Source organism: Balaenoptera musculus, chromosome 14 (assembly GCF_009873245.2).
Source record: "Balaenoptera musculus isolate JJ_BM4_2016_0621 chromosome 14, mBalMus1.pri.v3, whole genome shotgun sequence".
In the NCBI taxonomy this organism is placed as follows: domain Eukaryota; kingdom Metazoa; phylum Chordata; class Mammalia; order Artiodactyla; family Balaenopteridae; genus Balaenoptera; species Balaenoptera musculus.
The window spans coordinates 50,951,966-50,976,401 of NC_045798.1; the positions used below are offsets into that span (position 1 = coordinate 50,951,966).

Here is a 24,436-nt window from a genome sequence, read left to right on the forward strand (position 1 = left end):
AAAAGGCGGAGCTCGGAGCTGTCTCTTCCTTCCGGGCGGGAGGGCGTCTGGCGGGCGGCGTGCTGCTGCTCACGCGCTCGGACCGGGCACGTGCTTGGACGTCCCCAGGGATTGAGGATTAGAACATCCCGTGATCTTTTTAAAATAACTGGATTTTTTAAAAGCTAATCACCACGTTGTCTCTTCTCACGTTAAATCAGAAGATTGATCGCTTTTGATGTCTCTAAGTGTAAAGGTAAGGTCATTGTCTGTGGACTAGACAGACCGCCAGACTGCCAGCATTCCCCTTAGTCGCGGCCTTGTCGCGCAGAAGTTTGTGTACCCTGGTGCCCAGATGGATTTGAAGGGTAGAGTGGTTCTTAACCTTGAAGGGGTCACGGACCTCTTTGAGCATCTCAGCTCCCCTTTCTGCCCCCCCCCAAATTATACAGGCACAGACAAAATCTTACATACAGAGTTAAGCAGTTCACAAATCTGCTGAAGCCTATTTATGAACTTCAGTGGAACACCCGTCCCTCTTGTTATTTGCCACATGATACTCTATACTTCTTCAAATCTTCATGACGTAAATTACATGGTTTATAATTGGTTGGTTCATTTCTTATTTGTTTTCTGCTAGAAAGTAAGCTCTAAAAGGGGAAGGCCTGTTATGTTTTGCTTACTTTTCTTTCCCAGGTTCATGAGTGCCTTGCAAGTCGTTGGTACATTATAAGTATTTTTTAAATGAAGTAATTAAAAAATGAAAACCCCTTGCAGTAATTGGTTGAAGCTTCTGTGTTCTGATACAGGAAAGTAGTATTTATGAATCTGGATACTTGAAGGAAATAGGCTGCAGAATGACTTACAGGTGAGAGAAAGAGAATAGGAAACCAGTAATAATGTTACTGACATCTTTTCTCCTTTGGAGAAAGGAATACCTACCAGTGTTGAAATGTTCCCTCCTGTACTCCATTCTCCACCCCTATCTTCCCCTAAATCTAGTCTTCCTTATTCCTTATCTCAAAGACTGACATCTCCCACCAACTACTCACCTAGCCAGAAACTAGGTGTTGATCCTGGCTTCCTGGGTTTACTCTCTTCTCATTCCAGTCAGCTACCCACTCACTTCTCTTCCTATCCTGGTGAATCCATCACCCCTCATCTGGATCCTTGCAAGACACCTCTTGCAGCCTCTTGTTTGTTTTGTTTTGTTTAATTTCTTTTTTTTTTACTTTAATTTTTATTTTATATTGGAGTATAGTTGATTTACAATATTGTGTCACAGCCTCTTGATGGAAGTTTGAGCTTCCATCTTTTCCTAATTCTCCCTGACTCCAGGCCATCCTTCACATTGGCTGCCAGAATGGGCTAACTATATCACAAATCTAATCGTGCCACTTACTTTCTTACGTTCTTCAGGGCTCTTTTACCTTGGCATATAAAGTCCTTAATAACTGGGCTCTGACCCCTTTTCTTGCTCCATTCCCAACACTTAAGTCCCTGCAGTCAGGGACTAACTCTTGCCTAGAGTGTACATCATTCTCTTAACTCATCATAGTTTTTTTCCCATTATTTCCTCTCCTAGGAATGCTGCAGTTCAGATGCTACTTCCAATGAAAAGCTCCCTGCCACCTGATGCACCTTCCTTTCCCTCCCCTTCCCCTGCACCCACTCTGTGCATGCCTGTATGAGGACATTGAACACAGGGTGTTCTGCTGGGCACCTTTCCATAATCCCCTAGTAGATTTTACTGAGTTCAAACACCAATCCCCTACTAGAGAGGAATCTGACAAGTGGGTGTCTCACCATCTGGCTTCCCAGCGGAAAATTCAGTCCTGATTTTGCCTAATCCCTTTCTTCCTGAACTCCTTCCCTTGGCATCTGGAACATCACCATTCTTTTATTTTCCTTTTTTCCTAACCACTGATCCTCTCTTTGACAGTTTTTTTCTTCTACCAAATGGTTTCTAATCATACTATAGTTTTTTCAAAATATAGGTTATGTGGGACTTCCCTGGTGGCACAGAGGTTAAGACTCTGTGCTCCCAATGCAGGGGGCCCGGGTTCAATGCCTGGTCAGGGAACTAGATCCCACATGCATGCTGCAACTAAGAGTTTGCATGCTGCAACGAAGACCCAGCACAACCAAATAAATAAATATTAAAAAAAAAGAAATAATAATGAATAACATTTAAAATATATATATATAGGTTATGTAGACACATCCTCCCCAGCAGATACACATTTTTTAAGTTTCCCAGGTGATTCTAATGATCAGCCAGGCTTGGAACCAGCTCTTCCTTCTCAGTTCTTGCAGATCGAGAGTTCCTTGTTGCTTGGTCAAAGGCCCTCTGCCTTCCTCAGTTTATACTTTCCCCAGACATTTCACCAACTCATGGGGCCTCAGGTACCATCTAAATGCAGATCAGGGACTTCCCTGGTGGCGCAGTGGTTAAGAATACACCTGCCAATGCAGGGGACACAGGTTCAACCCCTGGTCCGGGAAGATCCCACATGCCGTGGAGCGACTAAGCCCACACACCACAACTACTGAGCCTGTGCTCTAGAGCCCGCGAGCCACAACTACTGAGCCCGTGCACTCTAGGGCCCACGTGCCGCAACTACTGAGCCCACCTGCTGCAACTTCTGAAGCCCACGTGCCAAGAGCCCATGCTCCGCAACAAAAGAAGCCACCGCAATGAGAAGCCTGCACACTGCAACGAAGAGTAGCCCCCCCTTGCCACAACTAGAGAAAGCCTGTGTGCAGCAACGAAGACCCGAGGCAGCCAAAAATTTAAAATATATATATATGTATATAAATGCAGATGGCTTTCAGATTTGCATCTCTTATCTGGATCTTTCTCCAAAGATGCGTAGCCAGATATAAAATTCCCTGCCTAGATGTAAATTCAGATGCTTATCACACTCAGCATCTCACACTCAGCTTGGCAAAAACAATTCCTCCTCCTCCTTGCTCCTCCAAACACACCCCTTCAGCACCTCCTATCTCAGCAAATGCCACCATTATTCACCAGTTGTTCAAACTAGAAACCTGGGTGTCATCCTTGACTCCTCCCCTTCGGTCACCTCCACACTATAACACCACTCCAGCCACTGTCATCTCCCTTGAGGACTCCTACGTTGCCTTTTTATCTTTCTGGTTCACCTCTGGTCCCTCCAACCCAGTTCCCACATACAATTCCATATGACCTCTTCAACAATACAGATGTGCAATGTTTCGATCGTGTCCTCTACTTGAAACCCTTCAGTGGCTTTCCATGTTCCCTAGAATGAAGTCCAACGTCCACAACATGGATTCACAGGCCTTCAGAGAGCTACCCACCTCTCCAGCCTTGCCTCTCACCCAGCTCTCTGCACTCCAGTCCAGTTTTCACTTTTGTCAGTTCCACCAACCAGCTGTGTTCCCTCCTCCCTCAGGGCCTTTACCCATGTTGCTACTGCTTCTGCCTGGAAGCTGCTTTTCTCCCCAAACCACCCTCCTGGGGTCTCATTTATTTCCACCCACTTTTCCTATCTTGGCTGACATGCTATTATTTTAGCCTTCCCCATCCCTCTGGTTTGGTTAAAACTCCTGTTCCGTGCTCCCATCACTCTTAGTCATCTGCTATCAATTAAGCAGTTGTAGTATGCCCAGCCCCGAGGATAGAGACGAGGACAAACAAAACAGAATAGTCCCTGCTCTCAGGAAGCCCCCAGTCTAGCAGGGGAAGAGAGACAATAGATTTGTCTTTTCCGCTGGACAGAAACTCCCTGTGGGCAGTTGCCAGAGTCCTCAAGGATTGAGTGGCAGAGCAGCAACAGATGATTAGCAACGACGAGGGTGAGAGAAACGCGGGAGCACATCCACTCAAGGAGGAGAAGCTTTGGGCTGGGGAGAAATGTGTTCCACGTCCACCTTGGCGGCGCCATCACTGCACACCGGGGGCACAGGCAGGGACTCCACACGTGCTGCCTCAGGTGTGGCTCACGTGCTTCCATATCTATTGCTGGAGATAAATTAACAGCATGGGTCCACTTACACAAGGATTTTTTTCAATAAATACATACTACAGTACCATACAATCCTCGGCTGGTTGAATCAACGGATGTGGAACTGTGCATCTGGAGGACTGACTGTAAAGTTATATGCAGATTTTCAGTTTTATGTGGGTGGGCCCCCAACCCCCATGTGGTTCAAGGGTCAACTCTAATGTGCTTGTTAAGCTACCCCATCTCACCTGAGATGTAAAGCATCTACTCAATTGTCTCATCAATTTCAGGAAAAGTAGTGGGTATTGGGATCATGCTATTGGATGGAAGACACGCTGTCCCCTTCTCTTGATAACTTGTGCGAAGTACGATGGGCCTTGCTCACTGTATGAACAGTGGCTGCTCCAGTTGGTATGGGACTCCTTGGTGATGCAAAGTAACATTGAAGCTGCAGTCGAGACCCTCAGAATCCCCAACCCACAGCCGCCGCGAGAGGAGCCGAGCGTGCAGTGCCTGTTCCGTAGGGATGTGCAGGCCGAATTAGCCCCACTGCAACCAGAAGCTGATGGAGCCCCTCAGAGATGATCACAATCTTGTCTGGATTTGTTCTTTGGACATCACCTCTCAGGAACCTTCTCTGATCTCCGTTCCCACCTTTAAACCAAGTGCGATGTCCCTCAAGGAGGCGCTCCCAGCGGCCTGTTTCCTCGATCACAAGACACGTTATGTCATGCAGATTGTAGGCTCACTTGGGCAGAGGCAGTTTCTTCATCCCTGTTTTCCCGAGCCTTGCAGACCCTAGTGATGGTTGCGGAGGGCCTTATTGTTTAAACGATCCTTGTCTAGGAGAGAACTCAGGCCAGAGAGGGGTGGGGAGGGGCCCTGGTTCACATAGTTGTTTGCTAATTTTTCACCTGACAGCTGCATGGAAATATTTAAAGGGGGGAAAGAGAGAAATTGAAAATAGGCCTGACGCTAACATTTGCAGAGTCCAGGGCAAGAATACAAATGGAGGCCTACTTACCACGTGTCTTGCTATTTAAAGCACAAATCAAGCTAATGAACTGTAAAATAAGATACCTTCTACCCTTCTACCTCAGCAAACATACCTTCACAACTCAGAAGACCAGAGCTCAATTTAGAATTCTCAGATTCCGTGGAGTTCTGCTGCGGACGTGGTGGCATGCAGACAGCCATGCCAGCGCCGGGCCCCCTCCCTTTCAGCCCTTGCTCCACCGGGCATCATGAGGCTACACGTGTGCACATGTGTGGAAACCTGCCCATCTTCTCCCCGACCCTCACAAACAGCCGCCTCTCTACCACGCCTGGGCCTGGGGCTGTACACGTGGAACCCAGGGACGAGGCCCACAGAGGCCATCTGGGGCCACTTGGGCAGGACATCCTGGGGTCCCCGGTATCCAGAGCACGTTCAGGAAGGGGGGTGGCGAGGACCAGGGTGGACGTGTGTCCCTCCCTCCACTGGGAGCAGAAGGGCATGGCCAGGAGAGGGCCCTCTTGTGCAGGCCAGGGACTCGCCTGCTACTGTGGGCTGTGTCCTGAGAAGGCCTCGGTGAGGAGCACGAGTGAGGGGCAGGCCACTGCTGCCCCTGCAGCTAGGGGGTCGGGGGAAAGACAGGCAAAGGCGGGTCCAGGTGGAGAGCCACATTCAGATGAGGTGGCAGGAAGTTAACGTGACTTCCATCCTTTAGCCAGGGTTTCTCCGGGAAGGGGGAGGTGACATCTTCTGCTCGGTGGCGGGTGGGGGCCAGAGGCTTGGGGAAGGGTCATAGGAAAGTTTGGGAAAGGCAACGTTCAATAGTATCATGAGAAAGGACAGATAAGGAAACTTTCAGAAGAAACTGGCCACGCCACGGGCCTGCTGTGGCTGCCACGTACCCGTGGGCAGGCTGCGCACAGCTCAACTCCAGATGCACCTTTTACATCGATGACAACGTGATGGCGACCCCTCGAGTCGGGCAATGAGTCAGGCATTGCACCTCCCGCGCAGTCACACCTGGCGGCTCCAGGCTCACGCAATCTCCTCTCTGAATTTTGACCTCAACAGTTAATATTGCTTTGCAGAGTCTGAATGAGAGAAAATAGTTTTAAGGGCCCCTATGCTTACTGGAATTACTCCTTAAAGCCATGCCTATTCTATAAACACTAATTTAACATTACAAATGTGGCCCCCAAACACTGACAAAGTTCTCCCCGAATAGTGGGGTTCTTCCCTTTAATTCTGAGAGCCAGGATCATGCTCCCGGGATGGTGTTTTCCTCATCCTTGTTGCCCCTGTAAACCCCGTCTGAGCACTGGTCCTTCTCTTGTCTCTTGAGGCCCCACCCATTACTTAAAATGAATTATTGTTTTAACATTTACTCTTTGTGCATATTATAGAGAAAGAAAACAATTGTAATTACTATAATTCCGCCATCTCTGAGGTTCCCTCCCTATTTTGCTCTCTGCAAACCTCAAATTTGCTAATCCCCAGGCTGTGACAACACCTCCCTTCTTGAACTGTCAGCCTGCTTCAATTTTCCCCCCGTATCATTGTTCCTAATTCTGCCGCTACGTTGTTGAGTTTTGTTTGCTTTCATTCACACGTGACATTTTTTTTTCCGTCAGCTGTACTTGTACTCTGAGATAGTAGTGGAGACAGTCAGTCCAAAAGCTTTGGGGACAGTTGGTTGTGGAATAAAACAGTGATGACATGGAGACTCGGTGATGTTCATTTTCTAAGCCTGCAAAGAAATCCTCAAAAGGCTCTGAGGAGCTGAGACCTCCTCTCAGGGGCCTTTTGTTCTACGTCTTCACAAGACATTGCTGCTCCTGTCCCAAGGCAGGTGAACCAACCAGCCCAGGTCCCAGAGTGTGCCCAGCCCTGGGGACAGGGGCAGGGCCAGAAAAGCGCATGGCCGGCGGAGGGAGGGAAACCCATTCCAGGCAAAGGAAGAGCGTCGGCCACCTTCCTCATCGGTGGACCACTGGGGAGGCCCAGAGGCCTGTAGGGCACAGAAGCCCCCACCCCAGCCTTGTCCAAGGAAGCCTGGCTTGCTGATGAGGCTTCCACCTGCCATTGTTTAGAAGAGCAAGAAATGGAATGTGTGATGGCGCTCACAATTTTTTAGAAAACTATACATTCTATAAAATCTCAAACTACTTATGATGCCCTATGACCGGTCTCGTTATCTTTTCTTTTTAACTCTTACTGGGGCACCCTTGAATGTTGAATGGATCCTGACCAAGTCCAGCTGCCCTGGCCTCCATCTCACTTCTCTCAGGGCTCCTGGACGCCCTCACCCCACAACCCCCAGCTCTGCCACGGCTGCTCTGAGCCCATCCCTGGACCTGTGTGCAGAATGGCTCCTGGCCTCTTGCCTTAGCCCGTGTTCACCTCTGCAATTCTCTGATCCTGTTGTGGAGCAATTTCTGAAATGATCTATTTGGTTCTCCACCTTCTACACTAAGGATCTGAACTTTTTGTAAGGATTGGGAATCGTCAGTATGAATTGAACATCTGAACATTTGTACTCTTCTCTAAGACAAGGAACTTCTCATGAATTGTAGCTGATGTATAAGGCATTTTCCCCGTACTAAATGGCCCTGACCAATATGCACTTGGAGTTCTTGCCTTCTGATTTTCATTTCTGCCATTAAAGCGTTGGCTTTAGACTTCTCTCCTAGCACATCCATACACTTAGCAGATTTTCTGTTTTTGATATGCTGTGGACTAAAGTGACAGATCCCCAAAGGTGTTAGAAGTATGTCTAAAATCATCACAGATGCCCATGAGTGAGGCCTTGGGTGAGCATTCAGGGACCAGGGCCATGAGCTTCAATGTATGGACTTTGATTTAGTTTGGTGAATCAAAGACCTTTTTTCTTTTTTTTAATCTTATAAATTCTTTTCTCTTCATCTCTAAAATGGGTTAACCAATCTTGTTTATTTTTAGAAAATAAACATTTTTATTAAAGGATAACTCACATAAAAAAGTACACAGATCATAAGTGTACAGTGAGATGAATTTTTACAGAGTAAACACCTGGTAATCCTTCAAGAAATAGAACATCATCAGTGCCTCTAAAGCCGCCTGGTCTATGCCCATTGCCAATCCCCTCTACTCCCCACTACTCAAAGGTTCTTCTTTGAGTCGTGTAGCCATGCTTCATTTTCATTGCTGTGTAGTTTTCCATTGTGAGTATACACTACAATGTATCCATTCCTCTGCTGGACATTTAAGTGGTTTCCAGGATTTTGGGGTTCTGTTGGATTACACTGCTATGAACATTGTACATATCTTTTGATGCACTCATGTACACATTTCTGTCAGTAATCCCAAGAATGGAATTGCTGGATCATAGGCTATGGCTTAATAAATCCTGCCAATAGTTGTGGCAAGAGATTGTCCCAATTTACCTTCCCACCAGCACCAAATAAGAGTTCCAATTACTCCAAATGATCAAGGAACTTTTCATTGAACTTTATAATGAATTACTGTGTTTGCCAAATAAATGCCGCTAGTAGGAAGCAGTGGAGTGTGGCAGAAATCATGCTAAAGGGAAACCTCATGTGAAGCGTGAAATCGTTCTGGACCATGAAGTCCTCATTTCTGAAGCAGAGCTGATCTCTAAGACCGCTTTCATCTTTAACACTCTTGGCTCCTTTTGTGATTCTCATAAGAAGTGCTTCATTCGTCATGTACTTTCTGGTGTCTCCCTGTGCCAGGCCCAGGCCCAGCTCTGGGTGGACGCTAAACAACAGATGTATACACGTGGGCCATCGATGCCTGGCTTCAAGTGCAGAGGTTAAACTGGAGCAAGGACGCTGACCGCTGAAGGGTTTAGGAAAGGTGGGTGGCAAATGAGCAAGAGACATTTGCAAGAAGAGTTCTTGGGCCCAGAGTGGTGTTATCTTGTTCCAGGCAGCACGGCTGAGCTACCAGAACAAACGGTCCGAGTCCAAAATGAGCCAAGGACGAGGCAATGCTTGGGCCACTGTGGGCGAGTCACCTCACTGCTTGGCAACACGCACCAACCTCCTCTATGCCCGGGCAAGGCAGGTGGCTGCCATCACCTCGGTCAGACGCTCCACTGCATCAAAGTCTGAGCTCGGTCTTTGGGTGGATGGAGCCTGCGGCTGTACTCAGGCCTGAGCTGCAAGAGAGACTTGGAGAAGGAGGACCTGGCATTTTCAGTTTCTGTAGAGGGAAGGGGCCCCCAAACTCAGGAAGGGGTTTGGATATTGGACCGCTAGAACTATCGTTACTGACGATAACTAGAGCTGAAGCAATTATCAGTTGTCATCCTTCCTGGGTTTTTTAAAAAAGATCACAGCCAAAGAGGATTAAAACACCCTTTTATTCCTCATTGTTTTCTACAGTTAAAGCTCCCAGGATCCACACCTTAGATCCATGCCACAACTGTCACATGTTCAGAAGTGACACAGCTTCTCAAAACCATGCAAGGTATGCAGGAGGACTGGCCGAGCTGAGTGGTGGACGGATCAAGGCCCTGCAGCTCCCCGCTGTTGGAAGCAGCTGTCTCACAGGGCAAGTGTTTGTTCCCAGATCTGGAGCACAGTGGTTCATGATTCCTCAATTAAAGGTTTGTCTCCTTCACACAAAGACCTGATCGGGCGCTCATTCTAAGAGCGATGGAAATCTGCTTCCTCCCCCCTGCCCAGATGCGCAGCTGCGCACTGACAAACGCACACATGCCGTAAACACGCCTGTGTCGCCCTCCTTAGCCCCCGGCCCTCCTGGCCACTCCCCTGTGGCTGGGCAGCCCGGCTGGCTTTTGTATCACTGAGTCCTCCTCACCCGACCAGTTATGGACGGTGAAACAGACACATCTATCCTTCCTCTCCACATCCTCACCTTTGCCCTTCATGGTGCTTCCTCTGGCTAAGTTGCCTCATCCTCTCCTGAGGTCTCTTCCCCCGGCCCCTGCTACAGGGCAGGCAGGCAGTCAACTCAGTCTGAGGGGAGGGGACTCGGTGCAGAAGAACACGACCTAAAATATCTCATGGGCAGGGGCCCAGCCCTCGCCCTCCCCACGCTCCTGGTGAGTCACTTTAGGCACTGCCTTCGTCCTGGGGCTCTTTTAAAAAGCAGATGCTCCCAGAAGAGGTCAAGTGTTGAGTCACCACCCTTGGTGTCCCACTGTGGGTTATTTTCATCAGATCACTTTCCTCTGAATTAGGAGGAGCCTCTAGGGGTGGAGGGAGCTTCTGAAGGTCAGCAAAGGGGGCCGAGCAGTAAGGAGGAGACCTGCTAACAGGTCTGATCCAGGGCTCCGGAGTCCCCATCCCTTCCTCCCACTGGCCGCCATGCCCCACCCCACCCCCACCTCCCAGGAGAAAAAGAGGCACAGCTCCAGCTGGCTGCCCCAGAGCCTGCTCCTGTCTGGGCCCACACCTCCAGCCCCAGCCCTTCCTACTCTACACTTTGCTCCTCAAATCCCAAACCCTCACACCTACCAGCCTGCATTCTTAGCAGATCACATAGTTCCCCTTGCTACTCAGCATGAATGTAGCAAAACCGATGCTGGAATGGCCCTTTGCATTTTACGCATATGCTTATTCCATTTAGTCTTCACAACAAATCTGCAGTGGGTGGCTATTATGCCCATCCCATCACTTAGGAACCTGAAGCTCTAAGAGAATTAAAAATAAAATGAAATAATATCCAAAGGCAGAGGGAGGGGAGGGAGGGGACGTTTTAAGGTCTCACAGCTACATAGTGGCCAAGCTGGTTTGAGTCAACAACTTATCAGATGTCTGGTCGTGTGCTGGAGGATATCAGAGGCATTCCTGGAGGACCCGGTCCCTCTTCCAGTGTCAGGTCTGAGCCACTCAAAGCTTTGATCCTTCTTTCTTGCTTATTGCACTGGCCAGAATCTCCAGTGCAATGTTGAACAGAAGGGATGAGAACAGACGCCCTTGTCTTTTTCCTGATCACAGGGGGAAAGCGTTCATCTTTGATCATTAGGTTTGATGTTAGCTGTGGGGTTTTCATAGCTGCCATTTATCAGTTGAGGAAGTTGTCTTCCATTCCTAGTTCACTGAGAGTTTTTAATCAGGAACAGAAGTAGGATTTTGTTAAATGCTTGTTCTGCATCTACTGAGGTCATCATATAGTTTTTCTTTTTAGTCTGTTAATATGAGGAATTAGATTGGGTACTTTTTGAGCGTTAAACCAATCTTGAATTCCTGGGTGAAATCCCACTTGGTTAGGATGTGTTATCCTTTTAGTATATCGTCGGATTTGATTTGCTAAAATTTTGTTAAGAATTTTTGCCTCTGTGTTAATAATTCGTCTGTAGTTTCTTTCCTTGTCATTTCTTTGTTTGGTTTTGGTATTAGGGTAACACTGGCGTCATAGATTGGGTTTAGAGGTATTCCCTCCTCTTCAATTTTCTAGAAGACTTTGTGTATTATTTATTCCATAAATGTTTTGTTGAGTTATCTGTGGCTGTTTTGATATTTTTTGGTTGTGATTTAAAAAAAAAAAATCCAGAAAGTGTCAACATCAGGCAACCCCAATTGCTATTGTTGGCATCAGCATCCTCACCAGCAACAGACGGCGTCATTCTTGTTTATCATCCCCGACAGCTCCCAGGAGGAATGAAGCTGGCGTCTGGATGATGCTTTAGTGGTACTTTATGGAGCTGAAGTCACCAAGAGCTTCTTTCTCATTTGACCCAAACATTTCAGAAACCAATGGCTTCTGAGAATTAGTACTAACTCTTCCAGACCCTGACGTCTTTTGCACTGTTCAGATTCTTTCCATCCTTCCAGGCTTAGCTGGCATCTCTTTTGACTTCCCTGAGAATCTGTCAACACGCCACCCGGGCCTGTCTCTGAATTCCTGTCACCCTGACAGCCAGAACTACCCAGTTAAGCTCTTTGTGAAATTCTGCCTTGTGTTATTTTCTTGTTGATTCTTCTATATGTTTCTCTCTAACTAGATTATAAGTTACTTGTCTTATATTGCCTCAAACACCTGATGGAAGGTTGACTGATTTAGGGCTAGTCATCCTAGCGTATGGCATATGAATTTCTAACTTCACAATATCTGCTCATTCAGCAGTGGTTCTGCTAGGAAACAAATACGAGGCAGAACATCTTTTCGTATACAACTTTGTCTCATAAATGACTGCATATGTTCTATGTCAGTTCTGCGTATCTCCTAAACATTACTCCGTTTTCCTATTGGCAAAATGGCGGGCCTGAGTTTTTTTTCTTAATGAAAACTCTAGAAGCATGGATGACAAGTTAGTGTCTCAATATCGGAAGCATTTCTGCCTACGTTTCATTGCACTCTCCCATGAGGTGGAAAGAGCAAGTCTCACGCTCATATTTTAAGAGGCCTGTCTTTCCAGCCCTGGCCCTGTCCTGCCTCCTCTGAACTTGGCCTCACCACTCACTCCCTGAGCCCCACACCCATGTGCTGTTCTGTGCCCCAGGCCTCACGCTGTGCACTTGGCCTGGAAATCCACCGGGGTCTAATTCAAATATATCCTCAAGGGAATACTATCCACTCCCACCCCCAAGCAGAATTAATTACTCAAGTGTAAATTTCTAAAAACCACCTTTTTATCTGCTTCATCACATTCTATTTTTTAAAATCTTTAGAACTCATTAATCAAATTCATTAATAAAATATGCCTTCATTTCAAAAATAAATAGTGAGGTTGATAGTCATTTCCATCACTGGAGAGTTTGTCAGTATTTCCAAGGGCAGTGAGCGTTGATTCTGATGGCCCAAACCCAAGCTATTAGCAATTGTTAAAATAAACACGTTTACTACCAAAACCCAGGAAGTCTCTAAGTGCCGTCTTGTCTCGCTGTTTTCCAGTTCCGCGCTTTTCTGATCCTTGTTTCTCCCTGGGTATAGTCTCAAGTGGCTCTTTGTATCTGCTTGTGGTTCTGCCTTGGCCCAGGGCTCCTGGCTATTTGTTTACTCTTCCCTTTTCTTGCCTTTCTTTGTTGCCTCCCTAATTCTTTTATTGTTGTCATAACTTGGGCTGGCTGGACATTAGGTCCCAGCAGGTCTTGGCAATCAGGGGTCAAAGATGACAGTGACTCTTAGAAACTCTCTTAGCCACAGAGCCCAGCCCTAGTGAGGGTGTTGGGATAGGCACCACATTTTCACTTCTTGCCTCAGAGAAATGCAGCACAACAACGTGTCTGCATAGTTATTCCCTTCCTACCTAATCCCTGGAGACCAGCTGTCAGCCTAAGACTGAGTAACACACAGCAGGTGCCTTGGACCCCTGGATCCTGAGTGTCAGAGCCACTTAGCTCACACACACCCCCAGGCCCAGTGGGTACCAGATCACAGTGTTGATTAACTGACATTATGTTCATGTGAATTTTATGTGATTATATTTTTGTTCCCATTAGATTGAAATTTAGTTTGAGTTAAAATAACACTTTAGCCTTAAAAGTCCCATGTTGCATTTTTGCAACTCTTCAGCTTACCAGCCACTCAGGTTATTTTTTAGTTTTTCTTTAAGTGTTAACCCCTTTATATGTTACATCCCAAATATGTGTATCTAAAATTGAAAAACACACCTTCCTCTGACAGATGATCTTCCAGGTCTCTCTTCTGCTCTTCTTCCTCCTGCTTTCTGCCCGGGCGGCTGACCCAGATCAAGGGCAGATCAAGGGCTCTCTAGCCCTCTGCTGCCCAGGTGGGTTTAGCCAACTGGGAACCAGAGCAGGAGATGGGTGGGGGAGAGGGACGTAGGGTATTTATTCCCCTAGCTCCCTCAGGGCAAGGTCACAGCCCTCAACTGGAGGACCCAGGTCCTCTCAAGGAAGACTTCTCTGTGAAGCTTTCTCCTTCTGTAGCAGCCCCCGGAGCTGCACTCTCCCTTCTGGTTTCCTGACACCCAACCGCGCCTTTCTAAATTCTTCCTTTATTGAATCCTTCATGAGTTTTCCTAACTCGTGTGCCATTGATTTCCTGCTGATAGATTTCAAAAAGTGTTTGAAATCCTCATTCAGAGGTAATGGCACGTTGACAATGTCAAACCACATTTGGGTGCAGACACCTAGACATCTCATAACAAAGGAGAGCAACTGACTCAAATGGGAGCCTGGGTGAGAAACCCTTTGATTTCACTCAAGGCAGTTGCATCTCAAATACAGCATTTCTTTAATGCAACCGTCCTGTAATGACCATAAAACTCAGTGTTCTATTACTGGAAATCCTATGTTGGGACTGATTAATGGCTTTGATTGCAAAATTACAGGGAAATGAGTAAATACCATAAAAGTTGTTTCGAAACGTGTTTTAAATCACCCCTGGAATTTGGAATCATGGCAATCTTAAACTCTTCCCTGCTTCTCCGTGTAGGGAGAAGTCAGGTTGCGGTTTTATGCCACCAGTATAAGCAACTCCATTCCCCTCTGCTCAGCCGGTTGATGAAGTTTAGGGAAGGCCGGGGTTCAGCCTGAGAACCCAACCTGCAAGCCCCCAGGTGTTCTATGTCCTGAGGACCTCCCGCATGCCAGGCCCTGCGCCCAGCATGTCACATGCAGCGTCCCATCCATCCTCAGCTCAGTCCTGTGATGGGGCTGCTGGTTGAGGGTAGGGGATAGTGGCCATTGGACCAGTTCATCCACATCACACTGAGGTGCTATTAAATAAGTAACTTTTAGATTAAGAAGCAGGACGGCCATGATTTAGGATGTGTCTGCTTGTGACCGAGGCGAGCGTGTTTCTGAGGATCATACCTTTTCCTCTTGCCAGCTGTGGACTCATCCAGGGCAGGGATGCTTTCTGACTTTTTTATTTTTATTTTTTGATGGTTCGCTTGTTTTTATCCTAAGTCCTTATCACAGGCAGGTGGTGGGTGCCTGGTTTTAATGAATGGATGAAAGACTGAATGGATCAACAAATCCACTCATTAAAAGCAATGACTGTGATTAATGGTGAAGATGACCACAAAAAATAGATGTTTGAAAGGATGGGTGAGGGGTGGCATGAGGAATAAGATAACCTGATAAATTGTTACCTTTTTTTTTAAAGCTGAGTTTTAAAAATTTATTCATTTATTTATTTTTTTGGCTGTGTTGGGTCTTCGCTTCTGTGCGAGGGCTTTCTCTAGTTGTGGCAAGCAGGGGCCACTCTTCATCACGGTGCGCGGGCCTCTCACTGTCGCGGCCTCTCCCGCTGCGGAGCACAGGCTCCAGTCGCGCAGGCTCAGTAGTTGTGGCTCACGGGCCCAGTTGCTCCGCGGCATGTGGGATCCTCCCAGACCAGGGCTCAAACCCGTGTCCCCTGCATTGGCAGGCAGACTCTCAACCACTGCGCCACAAGGGAAGCCCTAAATTGTTACCTTCTATTTTCTTTCTCTCACTAACTCAAGTCTGCAAAGAAAAGTCATTTGATTTTTTTAGTGATAAATTAGTTGCTGACTCCTGGTCCCAGATCCTCCTGGCTGGTGGAGAACATGAGCTATCCATGTTGAATGTCCTTGTCCCATGTTACACAGCAGCAGGGTATGTGTGGTGGGGGAGAACCAGTTCTTGTCCTCTGTCCCCAAATGGCCTCTTCAGGACCTGGGTTCCTTTGCAGCATCTGTTCCGGGGTGCCTCGGGGAGTGGGCATCTGGGCCGTGGCAGCCTGTGGTCCTGTTTCCCAAGCGGGGTCACATGCTCTAGGCCTCCAGGATCCAGGCTGTGAGTGGACATGAGCCAGGCCCACTGGGCCAAGCTCTAAAGAGCACGGGGTTGACGACAAACTGGAGTGACATTCAAGTTGTTCACAGCACCATGCTAAACACGACATCTCTCTCTACAACTAAGTCTGGCTTGTGGCCTCCAGTTGCCAGCTTTTTCTCTGGAGGAAAGATTCAAGCCCTGCACGGACTAGTTCCCTCTGTAATTCTCCTAAGGACGTATTTAGGGCACAGCCTCATCTCCAGAGGATGCCAAGCATTTCAGCACAGCTCCCTCTGCCTTCAGGCCTCCACAGAGTGCCGTGCGTGCATCTCTCCTGCCTTCCCTTCCACACATTCACATCCTCAAGGGCATCGCCATAGAACCGCCTAGAGAGGTGAACTGGCCGTATGCCTTCAGCTCCGTGTCCAGATGAAAGAGAAGGACAGACATTCAAATGGAAGAGTCTACTGAAAGAGAAGAATTGTCAGTGACCAGAGAGGGAAGTGGCCTTTGCTTGCTCTGGAGCAGACTGAGAGCTGGAGGAGGGAGAGTGAAGAGACAGCCCATTCTCCTTTCTCCCTGTGATGCTGGGATGTCGGTCCTGAGCAGAGAGATTAAGGATTAGATGGGGGAGAGGGGTTGGCATTTTAAACTAAGTGGCCTTAGATGTCTATCACCCTCCAAGTAAAAGTAAGCTTGAGATGTCAAGTCAGGAATGGAAATTCAACTAAATATGTTTAAAGACAGAGAAAGAAGGTAAAGTAAAGCCATTTCCTGCTTATGTCCTAGCAGTTTCAGCTACTAAATAGATCAACTTCCTCCAGGCCCAGGAGACACTGTCTACCCTGGGGAAAAGCCTTCTCATTTTGTGTTTATTCTAGACGATCTGGGTCTGACCTGAGAACACAGACCTTTGGAAGACAGAGTTAGTCTGACTTAGAGGTTACTCTACTCGCCTGCCCACTGCATCCTTCCCAAAGGGAATGAGGACAGGGCCAGCCCCAGTTCAGACGAGAAGCTGGAAAGAGGGAAAATATAGGAAGCAAAAAATGTGTAGAGATTACTCTCAAAAAACCTTCGCCCAGACACACCGGTCAAAAGCAAAAAAATACTCAGAGACCAGGGAGGACAAGAGAGCTGCTTGAGCAAGGAGGCATCCTTGGCTTCCTGAAATCCTTAAGGGGCGGGGATCCGACGGCTCCTTCAGCTCATGCACGCGCTCGGCCTGTGGACCAGCCAGGGAATCTCTCTCTCAGGGACCTCGGTTTTCCCCACTGTCAAAATAGACACCAAAAGCTGGTTCCAGTGACCTCACCAAGTGGCATGAAGTCAAATGCAATTTCATGGCCTTACATGAAGGAGGAACTCTGAAAACTGCACAATGCCACCCTGAACCCAAAATATCCCCTGTTGTCACCATTGCCAATTACTGAGGCCATAATGGAGACTGGTTACCTCTGTAATTCTCCGAAGGATGTATTTAGGGCATTCTTGCTTTGTAACTGTCTTTGGGATTTTGCGGTACAGTATTCTACTAATTTTAAATATGCATAGTCTCAGCTTACAAACAAGTTGTGTTCCAAAAGTAGATTTGCACGTTGGTTAGTTGGCTCTCAGAATTCAGTTTCACATGAAAACTGTGCTAAAACAAAATCTATGATTCATGTGCAGTCAAGCTAGTAGAAAACAATACTGTCACAATGCGGTAATGAAGCCAAATGGAAAAATATTATATTAAAATTGACCAAGTAAATGGTACACTGGCTAGCTTAAATCCAGGTACTTTAAAATTCTCCACTAATGCTTGAATGCTGCTGTTTCCTGCACCCTGAAGCCTTGTGCTGGGCATAAAGCAGACAAGGAGGGGATGTGGAAAATTGTGATGGAATTCCTGGCAAGTCAGAGCAACCCACACGTTTCTCCTCTAGAACTTCCTGGAGCTAGGCTTCCTCCACCGTCTGTGTCCACCGACCACTTCCTGGCTCCACCCCACCCTTAACACGCCTCCCCATCTTCCTCTAGCAAGGATGAGAGCCACACACAAGGTGTTACGATTTAGGGGACGGAGGGGTTGACGTTTCTACTTTTAAATTTACTAAGATACTTTAACTGCAAAAAAGGAAAGTAGCAGGTCCTCAATTGCCAGGTTCTAACCCAGAGGAACAGAGCATTAAATCAAGCACGGAGCGACTCTACTGTGTTACTGCACAGGCCACACATTCATGACTCCGGCCCTGAACATGGCATCCACCTGCTGGACAACCTTGACCCTCCCGGGTCATGTCCCATTTCCTGTCCAGATTTCCCAGGTGCCTTCGTTTAGCCTCCCTCCATTGTGTGGACCATGCCAAGGGCCCCTAAGAAAGGCACCTCTGGGTCCTGGCCTCAGAGACGCCCTCTGTCTCCAGGGCCCTACAACTATTTGGCTAAGCAGACAGTCTCTAAACCAGCACGCACTTTCCATCTCACACTGTGCCTGCACAAAACCTCCTCTATGACAAACTTTCAAAAATAGGAACACAGCGCCCGGGGACAAAGGCAACAGACATGGCTGCAGGGGTCACACCGGGTTCTTCCTGTTTCAGCATCTGCTCGTTCACTGGTCTACACTTCAGCATGCTGGCTGCACCCAGGCCTTGCTTTAGGTTTTCAGCCAACATGAAGCCCCAGTGTGATGGGTAATTTTATGTGTCAACTTGACTGGGCCACGGGATGCCCAGATATTTGGTCAAACATGATTCTGAGTGTGTCTGTAAGGGTGTATCTGGATGAGATTCACATTGGAATCCGCAGGCTAAGTGACGCAGAGGGCTCCCCCCAGTATGGGGGGGCATCGTCCAATCAGTCGAAGGCCTGAATAGAACAAAGAGGCTGACCCTCTCATGACTAAGGGAAAAAAACACAGCCTGCCTGATTCCCTTGAGCTGGGACATCGGTCTCCTGCCTTTGGACTCAAACTGAAACGTTGGCTCTTCTTGGGTATGGAAACTGCTTGCTTTGGGGCTGGAGCTTCCACCACCAGCTCTCCTGGGTCTCCAGCTATTGACTGCAGACTGTGGGACTTAGCCTCCATAATCTCACAGCTAATTCCTTATAATAAATTTCTACTATCTGTCTATCTACCTACCTACCTACCTATGTATCAATCTTAAAAAAGCCTTTGTTTTATATGTATTTATATTTGTACATATATATATATATATATCCTATTTGTTCTGTTTCTCTGGAGAACTGTAACTAATGCACCCCGTCTATCCAAAAAAAGTGCAGTTAGGATTGAAAGTGCCCATAACGCTGAACAGGATGTCAGTGCCCTTCAACCAACGGCCCCCAGGAACACACCTGTGGGTGATCAGCATCACACTGAGGGAGAACATACACTGTGGGGAACTGTGGAGCGTCTCTGTAAGAGGGTGTTCGCAAGAACCTATTATAGAATTTGGGCTTTGGGGGTGATTGGGAAGGATCCAAGAAAGCAATGGATTGCACAAAAAAGTAAGGACAGAAAGTGAGACAATTCTATGTTTATCTCAACAAATACCTTCTCTCTGGGGAGGGCTAACTAGAGCAGGGATAAAGCTATGCTTGGTAAAGACGCCGCGGTCACTCATTTTAGCTGATGGGGGTGTTGTTTGGAAGTTTGTGGTGGCACGGTGACTTTGGTTTGCCCCTGCTTGGACAAAGGTATCAAGTGGCCCTGTGTTGTCTCACTTTGTCGTGGTCTCAGAGTGGCCTTTTCTGATGTTGGTGTTCTGTGAGATTATTTGTGTCCCCCTACCCCATGTTCTCAGTCACTTCTGCTCCCCCAGTTCTCCCCTCCCTTGCCCCAGCCTGCCCCTCCACCCAGAAGAGAGCTGAAAGCTTATCCAGAGAGATGGATGACTGGGTCTCCCCTATGCAGACAGAGGGTCTCTGGGACCTTCTGAGGGGAGTAGCCGCAATACACACAAGCTTTTCTCCTGCTTATTGTGACTCCCTTTCTAAAATCTTTCTACTCTGTATTATTACAAAAACCCAAGCACTGTGCTGAACACTTTACATACATTCACGAATTCGACCCTTAAAACAACCCTAGAAGGTAAGTATAGTATTGTTTTCATTTTGATGGTGGGGTAACCCAGGTACACATAGAGTAAAAAACAATAACAACAACAAAGCAAAACCTGACGACAAAGAACTACACTCCACCCACCACTAAAAAGTCCCTCTTGTGCTTGATCACATGGCATGATGTGCATCTATGCAGGATGACATAGACAAAATCAGAGAACTTCCTTTCCATCTGCACTCTATTTCCAGAGTAAAGTATCATTTCGCCCTGGACCAAAACCCTGCACTGCTCCCTACTGCCTAAAGAATTAAGCCCAAATGCCTTACATCAAGACCCAGGCCAGATTTGAGACCCTGTCTCGACTATTCCGGTGTCCTTAGTTTCCCCTTTCCCCTAAGTGAGCTTCCTGCTATGCCCACAGCCATACATTCTCTGCCCCCTGAACATGTCAAACGCATTTCCACATCCATGCTACTCCCTCCAGCTGGAATATTCCCCGACCTCCATCCAATCTCAGTTCCATCTCTCCTTCCCAACTCAGATCTGTGTTCCTCTGTGCAGTTTACCTGGCAGGTGTCCTGTGCTATTTTATATTCTTATTTATGTTTTTATGTATCACCCTTGTTGTCCCAATAAGACCTATGGTAGATAGTTTGCAAAACAACCACAGTAGTTTCTCCCCTGCCTAGATGTGTGTCCTTTTGCAGCATGACTTGCCCTGGCCACTTCTACCTTCAAGAGGCAGAGTCTATGCCTTCACTCTTTTGAGTCTGAGTTTGAATGTAAATATGACTTGTTTTGGCCATTGGAACATTAGATAATCCTCACCACCATGTAAGGAGCCTGGGCTAGCCAGCAAAGGATTAGAAAACACAAGGAGCAGAGATGGATCTTCCCAGCTGATCAACCAAAGCCAAGCTATCCTAGACCAACCAGCCTGTCAGATGTGTGAATGAGGCCATCCTAAATCATCCAGCCCCAGTTAAGCCATCCTGGACAGAGAAGCCATTCAAGCCAACCCAAGGAATTGTGAACAAACAATAGATGATTGTTTTTACATGCCAGTACATTTTGAGATGGTTTGTTATGCAGCAAAAGCTAACAAATACAACATTTTAAACTCCATCAGGTGCTGCGCTTTGACCCACCTTACCTGAATTCTTGGAATTCAGCCTTGCACATGACAGTCAGTCTTCAATAAATGTTTGTTTTTGATGATAACAGCTCGAATAAAGAATGTTGAGGAATTCCCTGGCAGTCCAGTGGTTAGGACTCCATACTTTCACTGCCGAGGGCCCAGGTTCAATCCCTGATCGGGGAACTAAGATCCCACAAGCTGCAAGGCATAGCCAAAAAAAAAGAATGTTGAAAGCTGGAGTCTGAAGGAGGCCAGGCCTAGCCTTCAGAGAGGATGGAGATCTGGGGGTGCCTGGGAAAGCTGTTTCATGCTTAAAACCTGGACTGAGCCAACTGGGTGATATCAGAGTTCATGTTAAGCTACCTTAACTCTGTGGAGTTTCTATCATGAAATTCCCTTTTCTCACAGGACAACTTAGCTGTGCACTAACGTGGCCATCACATGCTGGATTCAGCTGATGGAGTAGCAGGAAGGGGTTACCTTTGGGAAGAGAGATGCAGCCTCTGGAGGTGAGCTCTCACATTTTGTCATTCCTTCCATTTATCAAGTGTTTAGTGAACACCCACCATGTGCCTGGCTGGGGACTAAGGAAATGAACAAGCCTGATCCCACCAGGTCCTCAAGGGGCTCTAGTCTGAAGCGTCAGAACACGTCTGACCATCTCCTGGCTCAAGTTCAACAAGAAGAGAGGTGAGTTAGAGAGCTCCTGTTCTAGGGCTCATTTTCCTGAACAAATGGACCGTTTTACTATTTTACCTCTTCCACTTGTGGAAATTTATAGACAGTTTTCCAAATCTTTAAGTTTATATTTTCTTAACCAAATTGAACTTTTCTTAAGAAAACAAGTAAAAATTAATTGTCCTTAATGGTATAATCATCCAACTCCAGATGTAACGAAACTCTGTGCATCTGAGCCCTGGGTGCCACATACTCAACATCAAGACCTCAGACCAAGGTGGAAGCATGAAAGGCAGTGACGCCTGGTGTCCTCCAAAGGTTCTGTGACACCCTGCCTGATGGGCAGGGCCTGACCATGGCTCCTCAGATTGGTTATAGTAATCACACACCCAATCATGGACTACTGGGTATTGAGTGCTTATTATTTAAGTGCTAACAGTTTTAAACACTCTATTCTTTTCATTTCTCTCAGCAACCCCGTGAGATAGGAACTACTATGATGTCTTTTTTTGCAGATGAGAAAACCAAAGCACTAAGAAGTTAAGTAACTCACCCAAGGTCACACAGCTAATACGTAGCAGAGCTGGGGCTTGACCTCAGTGTTTTCGTTTTTATCTTTCGTAAAGCTTGCACCACTTTAGACCTGGCCTGTTAATAGCATTGTTGGGAGAGTCTTTGGACTTCTTTCCTTTCCTCCCACTCTAGAACTTCAGTGTCCCTGAAGCCCAGCACTTATTTGTAGGTGGTAACTTGCCTTCTGCTGTTTTTGCTCTTAGAGGATTGGAAGTGTTTCTTACACAGTACTTTACTTCCAGTTTGGTTTATCTTTGAGCTTTAGCTCAAAACAAATAAGAGAGCCTGACCTGTTCCCTCCAGGCAGCTTCTGAATGAGAGCCTTCCAGAACTGTCAGCCAGCGCTTAGCTGACACCAGCCCAGCTCCAGGCTGCAAGTGACTTGGGGAGGCTCTGCGAGGCTCGCGGGCGCTCCTGTCCCAGCGCTGAGCGACAGGCCTGCAGACACGGCTGGCTGAGTGAGGGAGTCACTGGGTCCGAGAGGCAGGAAACGACCTCACCTGCCAGGCCAGCACCAGTCTTTTCTACTTTCAGTTATAGACATTTTGTAAAAAGAAGAAGAGAAAACCCTGGAGAGATGGCTCCCTACCTGGATGTGGTCCCCAGCCCCTCCCTTCCTTTCCTCCTCTCTGTCCTGAGCCACTTCCCTCCCTCCCTCTCCTCTCAGCCCAGCCCTTCCCTTCCTCCACCTCTCCCATCCCCCTTCGCACACAAGATCTCCTCTCCTTTTTCTAAAGTCCAGCCTATAGGAACTTCCTCCTAATTCAGATCCGGTTTTCCAGCGTTACCATGGCAACCCGTGGCTACCAAGGCTTTTCAGCAAAGTCACTTCTACCCTACATTTTTCATAGAAATCTGCATTCTACATCTTGCTCCTCTCCACTTGCCGTGTTTGAGCAAAACTCTAGCCCCAGGCTCTCCAACATCTTTAAATGTTTTTAAACAGCCATATCTCTTTTATATCAACTATGTTGATGTATTTTGAATAATTTAAGATATAATGTCATCAACTTAGTTAATTCCGAATACATCAGTACAATTTTCTCCATGGAGCGTACCTGGCTTACTTAGTGAGGGGTGGACAAGTTGAATTTGTATTTTTGCTGGGGCGTTGACAGGAGCTGAATTGTGAATACTGAGTAAGGAAGTGGCTCAGGTGGGACTGTTGGTGCCCCACAGGGAAGGTGGGAGCAAACCAGAAACCTGCCCCAAGGAAACTGTCCTGCCCACAAGTGTCAGTGAAAATAGGCACAAAACACCCAGAACTCAGCATCCTCTCCAAGCCCTGAGCAAAAAATCTGAAATCTGGTGCAAAGGAAAGAATATGCCCTCTGAAATTAGGCAGAAGTGTTATCCTCAATTCTGTTAATGAACTAGCTGTGCTTGGGCAGGTTCCTTACCCTCTCTGAATCTCAGTAGTATATCTTTCAAAGTTATTGGGAGAAATAAATGGGCTAATGCACGTAAAAGGGCCTAAAGAAGTTCTCGGCACACACTCGCTAAAGAGTAACTGCCATATTCCAGTTACTGTCATGAGCAAAGTTCTATGAGGCAGCATCGAGATTCAAGCTGAGCCCAAGAAGCAGATACCAAGGTTACCAAATAATCAGGCTGCACAGCTGGTAACCAAACCAGAAATCATGGTCTCAACACTCCAAAGTTCAGGATATAAGCAGTAATGAGACGCTAAGGCACCAAGTCTCATCAGACGCTGTTACAGGAGCAACATGCTAGCATCGTCAGGTGGAAACTGACCCAGCAAAGGAACCGTGCACTGGCTGCTTTCAGTGTCCTCTCCCCTCTCCATGGACTACTGGAGATATGCTGGAATGTGTGTTAGGCAGGCCAAGAGCTGGGAGCAGGACAGTGTAGGGAGAGAAAGCCGGGTCCCTACTGGGGCCCAGAAAAGAAGGTTGAGCACACACAGATGGGGACTTGACCTGAGCTAGTTCAGCAGGACCCATGAGTGTGGGGTTGGTTCCAAGCCTTGAACCTTCAACTTGAAAAATATGTCATGCAGAAGATTCTGAAATTGAGTGCACAACAGGATGGTAAATGAGACATTTCCTGGCATCCACAGCAGCAGGGGCCACATCAGCAGTGCTGTGCATACTAAGAGACTATACCTACAAAAGCAACCACTAGCTCAAGACCACTAGCTCTAGGATATATAAGAGAAGATCAAGTAAAACTACTGGGGGCCCCTTCTTTGGAAGTTGTTTCCCAGGCAGAGGTAGCAGGGAGTGGGGCAGAGAATTTGACCCATGTCTGCTCGAAGGTGTTGGGCTGCTGTTTGAGAAAAATCTAAAGGTGAGACATTATAATTAAAGCTTCTCCTGAGGGTGGAGGAAGAAG

The 24,436-nt window shown here is 47.2% G+C and overlaps 1 long non-coding RNA gene across 1 annotated transcript; it reads left to right on the top strand.

Annotated features, from left to right (window-relative positions):
- Positions 1 to 169: 169 nt before the first annotated feature.
- Positions 170 to 24,239, top strand: LOC118906655. The gene is made up of 5 exons (XR_005022565.1): positions 170 to 235; positions 9,348 to 9,571; positions 21,239 to 21,339; positions 21,446 to 21,520; positions 24,162 to 24,239. It is a non-coding gene; the product is annotated as an uncharacterized LOC118906655 (long non-coding RNA).
- The last annotated feature ends 197 nt before the right edge of the window (positions 24,240 to 24,436 follow it).